Source organism: Schistocerca piceifrons, chromosome 2 (assembly GCF_021461385.2).
Source record: "Schistocerca piceifrons isolate TAMUIC-IGC-003096 chromosome 2, iqSchPice1.1, whole genome shotgun sequence".
NCBI lineage: Eukaryota > Metazoa > Arthropoda > Insecta > Orthoptera > Acrididae > Schistocerca > Schistocerca piceifrons.
Window position 1 is genome coordinate 403,060,404 of NC_060139.1, and position 10,736 is coordinate 403,071,139.

Consider the following 10,736-nt stretch of genomic DNA (forward strand, 5'->3'; position numbering starts at 1 on the left):
TGTATCCATACTGGAGGCTGTTGTTACTGTATCTCACCTTAGTTTGAGGGTCAGTGACTATTTTCATACATAATTTTGGCTTCTGCAATGAACTTTAGCAGCTGTTTGTAATTAAGGAGGGAAGGGGAAGTAACTGGATGCATGACACCTTCACTGTGTTCTACCTTTTCTACAGATCTCAGCCTTAAACTGCCAGTTTTGTTTTTACAATAAAAATACCTGTTCTCAAATGTGAAACAATTAGCAGAATTGCAGATGGTGGTGCTTCAAAAATAGCATGTCAAGAACCAGAGAAGGGAGGAAGAACTATACTGGTTAAAAGAAGAGCATAAAGTTCAAAATTAGGATCAGAAAAAGAAAATTGAAAGAATTATTTCAGGATTAAAATATATTAATCAGTATACATTTGATCATTTCATTTTTATTAAATTTCATCAGAGAACTGAAATAATTAATAAAACTATCTCTTATGCATGTATTCCAGTGTCATACACATCCTTTTAATAATCCGGTTTGCTGTACCCTTGCTAATACCCATGAAGTCTCCGATCAACACAAGGAAATTACCTGAGGCAAAATATATGAGTGTGGATAGTAGGTGGTTCATTGATGGAACAGAGTAATTTCTGAAAGAAAGAAAAGAATGGCATGAGAAGTTGTGTGACAATTCAAGAGAAATTTAAAAACATAACTTGCCAGCCACTGTTAAGATTATGTACATTCAATAACTAAAGATTCCTGTTAGTTGAATGAAAAGTACTTATCTTCTTATAACACAGAGATAACGTTTCCTTTATGATAAATAGGGATGAAGTTGTGTGTATGACACTAATAATTGCAAAACACAACAGCCATACCTGTTAATTTACTGTGTTAAACTTAGCTCGAGTAAGCAAAAATAATTTAAATGTTCATGGTAATAGTGCTAGATGATGGACAATTTTGTTACTCTGAAGCATTCATTAAAAGATGGAAAGTTCTACATCTACATGTAGTCCCAACCGGAGATAGTAGTGAACAATATTTTCTGCTATAGATGTGGCTGAGTGAACTCAAGACATCAGGGTTGTATCAAATCTTTTGTTACGTTAAACGATTATAATAAGCCACCAATTTCAGAAAAAATGGTACTTCACATAACTGCAATATAACATTTCTGTTTAAGTTACCTTCAATTCGCTACAGTCTTAAATAAAAGCGGATCTGGAAATACATTTATATTCAAAGAAAGATAAAAACATAGCATTCCAGGCATTTCTTCCACATACTACAACTATGTGGATTCATTATCTGGATCCCTGCTCTGCTCTTATCATATATAACTTTTATTTTATGATAAATATGGATAGCCTTACGTGAATAATACTGATTGTTGAGAAATACAACAGCTATATTCTGTAGCTGAGGTGGCGCCACCCTTCTTTTAAATACCAACTTTCCTGTTAATCTTACTGTGTTAAACTTAGCTTGAGTAAGCACAAATAGTTCACAAGCTTCCGTGAATATTGGTAGGTGGGAGACAATGTTGTTGCTCTAAACATTAATGGGTCTTAAGCCTAATATTTTCACTAAAAGGCGAAAGTTGAGTAGAACAATATTTTCTTTCACTGACATAACGTAACTGTATGAAATTGGAACACTACCGTTTTGTCAAAACGTTTTGCAACATGAAACATCATAATGTTATTTCTAAAACTGAAACAACTGTTAATACAAATAGTACCCATAAGTGGTGTGGTTTTTGATTTGGTTAAGTCCATTCTGGCACTGCTAAATTAAAGGAAACCGTCTTTTCCACTACAGCAAGAGCTGTAACACACGCCACGTAAATAAGGACTATTTTGGCACCAGTCGTCATTTTAATGTGTGTAGATTACATAAATGGCATAACGAATCTCAAGAAGTACTGAAATCAAATTCATTGTTACAAATAAACAGTATTACTTTACAAAACAGAGAAATAGTCGCACCTGTCCATATGCTACAGTTTCTCACTTACAAGGTTGAGAAAATGAACTACAGCTTCTTTTGATAAGCAAAATCTGGATATAAGTTCAGAATCGGCATTGTCTCACTTTCTCCCCTTGTTCATACTTCTGGCAAAATCTCATCATTGCTGTTTGCAAGTGCATGTCACTATTCCTGCCATCTTGAAAACTTATATCCCAGTTAAGTTCGCTAATTCGCGAGAAATCGTCGGTTAAGTTATCCAGAGTTTATTCTCTGGTTAGCAGTTATTCTGCGTCTGTACAATGCGTTTCTCGCGCTATTCAGGGAATAGAGCTTAAACGACTCTAACCAGGGATTGTACAGCTGGCCCTATAAGTTACATTACCAGGAAGCCGATGAGGGAACCCTTTCTGCCATTTTCCTCAAAAGTCACACTGCAACTATACTACAATACGCGCAAAAAAAATCTGAGACGAGAAAATTACTTGCGACAGTTCACACATGCAACAAAAGGGTGGCGGCATATTTCAGTTGCACATGTGAACACCAGTTTTCTGTAGCGCAAATTAATAGAAGCCACTTTTGTCATACCAGAAAAAGTTCAACTTGATTGTACTTTGTTGCACCATTTTTCTTCCGCCACTGCTCCTTAGAACTCCACTCGAAGAGGCCACGAAGGCCCAACGGTACTGACCAGCCACTGCATCATCCTCAGCCCACAGGCATCACTGGATGCTGGTATGGAGGAGCATGTGGTCAGCACACTGCTCTCCTGGACGTACGCCAGTTTACGATACCGGAGCCACTACTCCTCAATGAAGTAGCTCCTCAGGTTGCCTCACAATGTCTGAGTGCACCCTGCTTACCCACAGCGCTTGGCAGACCACATGGTCACCCATCCAGGAACTAGCTCAGCCTGACAGCACTTTGGTGATCCGACGCTAATTAATGTTACCACTGCAGCAAGGCCGTTGGCACCACTGCTCTCTGGTGGCAGTATTTCAAAACACAAGTATTCTGTCGTATTAATAGTGCAGTAATTGCTGCTGTACTCCATTCAATCTCAGTATGTTTTCATTGTATTCCTTAAAAAAGTGAAAACAGTGGTTGACAGGCACACATTCGCAGCTTCTGGAAGAGTAAGAACAGCAACCTATGTTTGCAGTAGTGTGTGTGTGTGTGTGTGTGTGTGTGTGTGTGTGTGTGTGTACCAATGACATACCACAATCTTAAGATTTTCGGATGAATGGATAAACAAACTTTATATATGTAGCAAAAAAAGCGAGTCGTATAATCTTCGTAATTTGCGGGACGAAACATTGTATAAATTGTGGATTATATGCAGAAAATAACTCCCGAATTTGATGTGGCAGCTGTTAAACTAAAAATTATTTATTCGAAATGCCTAAATGAATGAATAAAATAAGACTGTAAAATTTTGGAAGAGTGGCATATCTGCAGATAATATTAACATGCAAGCTGTTCAATAGTCTGCCACTGCAAATGGCATTTTCACCTCAATGTTTTATTCATTTTATAGACGTATTTGTGGTCCTTGACTTATACCTCTGCAAAATCTATTTTTGGATCCAACATTTGGGTTTTGTCTTCTGCATATTTAACTGTTGTCACAGCTGTAATGCCACAACCTGCATTATACCATTAATATGTGCTCATATAATTTCAGTTGCCGCAATATTGAAAGCTGTGCAGCTACATGGAATTTATGGCCTCCTGTCTGAACAGTAACTCGTGATGAAACAACAGAAAATCACAAGCTGTGGCACCACATTAGTTGAGTGTGTGAATCTGGCTTTATATCATCAGCATAAGGAGAAATTACATTAGGAATTCCAATGGTTTCAATCATGGTACCATTACCATGTTTTATCAGTGTCGTTTCGATTATGGTATTATTACCATGTTTTATCAGTGTTAGTTCTAGTTAAAAGAAATAATTCGTTCTTGTACACTATGCAAGCTGCACAAAGAAAGGTCAAAGAAAAAATAGTAACCAATGTATTTCTGAATATTGTATAACTGTTTTTGAATAAATAGGTTCATTTATACTTTGGAAAAAACACAGTCGGGTTTATTGTCCAATTTAATCCACCTTCAATTACTGTAATGTTTCAAGAATAAATAACTAACAAATCAGAAAGTTTTAAGTTGTTGTGAGAGGATAACCACCAAAAAAGCCATACTGACAAGACTCAGTACACACAATTCAATACGCCTCATATTATGCAGAAGAAAGGAAAACAGTAACTAATTTCAAACAATGAAATATGAATATTAGAGAATCTTAACTTTTTTGAACTACAGATAAGTGACAAACTTAATAAATAACAGCTTAGAATTAATCAAGTGTCTGTGTTCATCAATATTTGTGACACACGATTACTGCTGTGAGTGATACAACAATTAAGAACTTCATATTTTATTCTGAATATTTTCATTAGCTAATAAGTTACAGAATCATTTTTGAGGGAAGCACAACTCTTGAACCAAAAATCTACAGAGACTTCGAGGAACTAAGGTTAATAGAGAAAGCAGTAAAATGCATAGGTGGAAATGTATTCTACAACCAGCAAAAGAACATTGATGTCATGTACATAATGTAGTGCAGTTTAAGACTGAACTAAAATCTTTCTGTTGTGCTACTCCAATGGGAAAACCAAATCTATTAAAAATACATTTAGCGAATTTTGATACATGAATAATTGTCAGGTGGAGAGAAATGTATTCAACATTTAGTTTCTACTTTAGTGCCCCATAAAATACACAAGGAAACTCTGCAAAAGAATGTTAATATGACTGTTAAATGGAAAACAGATACTAATATATGTTGTGACGCAACACTTGTGAGGGTGGGAGTAGGCACACAATCTCAAAATACAGTACTTCAGTGTTGACACTGATTGCCAACAGTTCATTTGAGTGTAGTATAGATGTGTACAAATATTATAACAGTGAAGCGCTCCACACAGACCTATTTATATTGTTAGTATATCCATTCAAACCTGTACACAAGTTATCATTTGCACCAATCCCCTGACGCTCTGGATCTTATTATGCATGGGCTCCACAAATTTTAATGATTACTAAACCTGCATGCATTAGGAACTGATCTGCAAATCCTTGTGGCTATGGTACTAAGTTGTGGTTATAGGACCATACTAATGTCAATAACTTCAGTGAGCTTATTGACAACTAAATGGATTTTGTTGTTGTCATTGTTGTTGTGGTCTTCAGTCCAAAGACTGGTTTGGTGCAGCTCTCCACGCTACTCTATCCTGTGCAAGACTCTTCATGTCCAAATAGCTACTGTGACCCATATTCATTTGAACATGCTTACTGCATTACTCTACATTTCTCTCTTCCCCTACACTTCCTTCCAGCACCAAGTTGGTGGTCTCTCGATGTCTCAGAAGGTATCTTAACCAATCCCTTCTTTATTCAGGTTATGCCACAAATGTATTTTCTCCTCGATTCCATTCAGTGTTTTCTGACTGGTTACATGATCTACCCAACTAATCTCCAATATTCTTCTGTAGCACCACATCGAGTCCTGTCTTCTGCTATAGGCATATTACTGACTGCTTAACACCACATTACCTACCCTGAAATTCACCTATCACTTCGCAAAGCTACACTCAGTGCTTTGTAGTGCACATCATTCTCACCGTGGATGGATCTGCAGCTGTGGCAGCAGACGACAGACTGTGACTATAAGCCGCGCCCTCAGTTTGTCAGCGAGCAACATATGGAAATCGCTTCCTAATGCTGTACACCTCTGCATATCATCGCTGCTGCTGGATGAAGTCGGTGTTCTACCCCGCGAAAATGACGATTTTAGACCTGGCTAGCTACAGCTCACCAGAAACTTATTCCATTCAAGGAGATGCTCAAACGTGAAGTGTTATCGTTAAAGAGTCTCTAACGGCATCATGATAGGAAGTGTCTCTATCGAAGTTGCGAGCCAGATGTTCCAAAATAATGACTCTGAAGTTTCCTAAAATGTTAACTGTAGCCCATGTTGTTACCTACCCACAACCAATAGCTGTGCAGATGGCAGACACAGCTCTGAATCAAAATCTTAGTAGCAATATTTAATCTCCCACAAGTGTGGCTAATATAGAAGTGCCATTCAGACTCACTGTGACCAAAAGGTAGGACAAGTGCCCGAAATTTTCCAAACATCCAACCTCACACACAAACACACATATACTTTCGTTTTACCTCCCCCATAAGAGTGCAAGTCCAACATTTAACTCCCACCAGTGTGGCTAATAGAGAGGGGTCATTTAGACTCGCTCTTACCAAAAGGCAGGACAAGTGCCCTATTGCCTTTGCGTCCAAATTGCTCTCGCCTGCGCAAAGAAATTATTCACAGATTGAGAAAGAAGCATTGGCTCTCGTATTTGGTGTTACAAAGTTTCATGATTTCTTGTATGGTCGTCACTTTACCATCCTCACAGACGACAAACCTTTGACATCGCTTTTTCATCCGAACAAGCCTGTACCTCCACGTACAGCGCAGAAATTCATTCGCGGGTCTATTTTCCTCTCGCAGTACCGCTACGATATCTTGTATCGGTCCACTGCTAAGCACGGAAACGCCGATGCATTCTCCCATTTGCCTGTTGTTGAGGATAGAGCATTCGATTCCTCCGAACTTGCTTGCATGTTCATTGTTTCGGAAACCGATGACGTGGTCGAATCGTTTCCGGTTGATTTTCGTCGTGTAGCTACAGCCACAGCTGCCGACCCTGTCCTTGCTACCGTTCTGCGTTTTGTTGCTACGCAATGGCCCTTGTCAAAGTCACGGATCGGGGATCCGTTGGTTCGCCGATTTTATGCTCACCAGGAGAGACTTTTTGTACGACGTGGTGTTTTGCTGTTGCGTTCTGATAATGATCAGTCCAGGGTCGTGGTCCCACGTTCGTTACAGTCCTCTGTCTTACAGCTTCTCCACCAAGGACATTGGGGTGTAGTGAGAACGAAACAACTTGCTCGTCAGCACTGTATGTGGTTCGGAATCGATGCCGCGATTACGAATATGTGCTCTTCTTGCATGGTGTGTGCCGAACAACAATCCGCACCACCACTGAAATTCTTTGCATGGCCAAAAGCCACTTCCCCTTGGCAACGCTTACACATCGATTTTGCTGGTCCATTCTGGAATGCTCGATGGTTGGTTGTGGTAGATTCATTCAGTAATTTTCCTTTTGTTGTCCGGATGTCTTCCACGACGTCATCTGCCACCATCCAAGCGTTATCTGCTATCTTTTGCATTGAAGGTCTTCCACAGACTTGTGTTTCCGACAATGGCGCACAATTCATGTCCGCAGAATTTCAGTCATTCTGCAAGGCCAATGGTCTTCAACATCTGACGTCCGCGCCGTTTTCGCCACAGTCAAACGGTACCGCTGAACGTTTGGTCAGGACTTTCAAGTCACAGATGTTGAAGTTGAAAGAGTCGCATTCTCGGGAGGACGCGTTATTGCTCGATTTGTCCTCGTATCGCTCTCAGCCCCGAGATGGTCGCTCGCCGGCTGAGTTGCTTCATGGTCGCCCTCATCGAACCTTGATGTCTTTGCTACATCCACCGCATCAGGTTCCTGTGCAGCGGCAGACACCTGCTTTTGCCCCAGGCGACATTGTCTACTACCGCCACTATCGAGGTTCACGGCGTTCGTTCGAAGGGCGCATTCTTCGCTGATTCGGCCGCGCTATGTATCTGGTTTTGGGGGCCTCTGGTGAGGTGCGTCGGCATCTCAATCAGCCGCGCCTCTGTCGTCGCACTGGATCTGCTGCTCCCCGTCTGCTTTCAGCGACGGTGCCGTCCGGTCAGCGCCCGGGGGACCCATCTACTGGCTCGCCTCAGCCCCAGATGTTACCGACGCTGCCTTCCATTTTGCCCCATGGCGACGCGCCGCCGCCTGTTCTCCCGCCGGCGACGCCCACAGTGGACGCGTCGCTGCAACCGCCGGGCGCCTCCCTGGGTCACGCGCCGCCGATCGCTACCCGTGACCAGTTGTCCTCCGCCATGGAACTCTTGCCCGCTCCAGACCGTATGTCGTCTTCGCCCGTCGGGTGCCCCGGCCCGATGGTGGTCGACCCTTCGGCCCCTCCTGTCTCTCTGCGGGCGCATACCCCGCATGTTGGCGTGCACCCTGGAGCAGGTTTTCAGGCGTTTCCTAGCTCCCTGCAGTCCGAATGGCAGGGTGCGGGTGGCACAGCCTCGCCTGTTGTTAGGCTCCCCACCTCGTCGCATACGTCAACATGGGGTCCTCCCCACGATGGGCGGAAGCCTTATGCCACAACCGTCCGCCGATTTGCGGGGGAGGAATGTGGTGTCACCGCCAGACACCACACTTGCTAGATGGTAGCTTTTAAATCGCCGCGGTCCGTTAGTATACGTCGGACCCGCGTGTCGCCACTATCACTGATTGCAGACCGAGCGCCGCCACACGGCAGGTCTAGAGAGACTTCCTAGTACTCGGCCCAGTTGTACAACCGACTTTGCTAGCGATGGTTCACTGACAAAATACGCTCTCATTTGCCGAGACGATAGTTAGCATAGCCTTCAGCTACATCAATTGCTACGACCTAGTAAGGCGCCATTATCAGTTACTACTGATATTGTGAATAATGTACAGTCAAGAGCGACGTTCATCATTAATGGATTAAAGTTAAGTATTCCACCAGCTACGTCCGTTTTTCTAAATTCTAATTTCCTTGTCCTGTTCCAGACCTCACGCCAGCCTGTGTGAGCTGAAACACGTGCCTTTCAGCTTCCTCTAATAACATGGTGTTGGCTCTCCTTTCAATCCACAACAGTCCCAAAAACAGTTTTTAAGATATGGCCACCTGCGTCTAACCATCCTCTTTATCTATGGACGTGCAAGATTAACCCTGCAGTTTGCCGCAACTGAGCTTGTAAGCGTGCAAAAACTGATCGTAGTTGCTAATATTCCCCCTTGTAATGAAATTTTTTAAAAAATAAATAGTTTCCTTTTTTAAAATTTGTTTTTAGTTAATTTGCCTTTTTCTTTCTTTCTGTACGAACTTTGTTGTAGAACCTCTTATTTACGTGTGGTAATGAAAATTCATTTAGACAGAATTAAGTACCTTTAAAATTACGTAAACTTAGTCAACCCTCTTATGCTGATAAATTCATATTAACTGATTAAGAATATTTAGTTGAGAATTAAATCTTTTACATAATTCGGCCTTGGCACAAATTTTCTAAATGCAGTGTTTTTTTTTAATTATTTACTGAATTCTTTCCCGGCCTTAGCTATGGAACACAAGACTGTCTCTATTAGCAGAAAATGGTTAAATATTGCCAAGCCGACCTGAACGTTTAATTATCATTGATAAAACACACTTCACTATACATTTAAGTTATTTGAAAGAACCAACAAATTGTTAAATTTCAGCATTAACTATCCGCCTATGAATGCACAAATGTGAAACTAGTAATAAATTCCGTCAGTCTGAGGATCGCTGTAAAAGAAAAACATTTTCTTAATTCACTGCTAATTTTTATCTGCTCCCGATTTACGGGTTTGGTTAATTTTTCTTAGCGGAACAATTTTTTAAATGTGCCGCCGCTGCAAATCGTTCGGTCGCGGCACAGCCCATCAATACCAGCGATAATTGCTAAAAATTCTTTAAAGAATTATTATAGATGACATGGGAAAGCTAATTTACATTAGTAATACACACTTTTGATAAATTATAATGTATTTAGACCACAAAAATAATTCAACTTACATTAGTTTGCAATTTCTCCTCTAATGGCGGCTAAATCTAGATATAGACAAATGAAGTCTACCCATTCATAAAATGCTACGTCACAGGTTCCTCTCTCTCTCAGCTCTCGAGGAAGACGACAAAGAATGCACACTATGTATTCCTATTTATATCACTTATCAACCGTTAATGTCGCTTTGCAATCTGCGGCTGTATTTTACATTTTTGCTATCGCAGATATTGACACATTTCGTAATTACATTATGAGTATAGAAATATTACAATCATAAATACATCGAGAATATTACTACAGAAAATATTACAATAATAACGAACGTCCTTTATACAAAATTAAATAATATTTTTTGTTAAATAATTACAGTATATACAAATTGCTTCATAGCGGCGTCTATAGTACAATTAAATTTTAGTTTATTAATAGTGGGTGTGTTGCCAGGGAACGTTACACCCTGTGTGTCATTAAACCTTGACTGATTAGTCACCATGGAATGAAGTTCATTAAATGTATCCTCTGATTTACAGATTTCGTCTTCAACCGCCCAAATATTACAGTCAACCCTTAAGGTCCATTGATGTCCAGACATAATTACGTCCGCTTGTCGTGAGAAAAAAACACCACTTGATATAGGACGTACCTTCAAGGCTTCAGCTAAGTTGCAACAGCAAAACAGAATAATTATGCTGAGAGATAAATCACACCTTCCCTCTTCCCTCTTCGGCGCCACCCATGACGCTAGAACTGCTGGTCTTACCAGAACGTCACGCCTCCTGAGAAACAAAATTAAAACAACTCACATTAGCTCTTCCTTCTTACGAATGGCCTAAGAGCATAACAGCATGTCTGGTCGCTTCCACAATTAACTTGGTTCTCTTGTTTATCCACTCTTTTCTTATTCTTTTTCTTAGATTCATCTTTCTCTCCACTAGAAGTTACTGCAGACAATGAAGGAAGTTCCTCAAAACTTCCCTTGAAAGGCCTAATTCGGCTCACATGCACAATA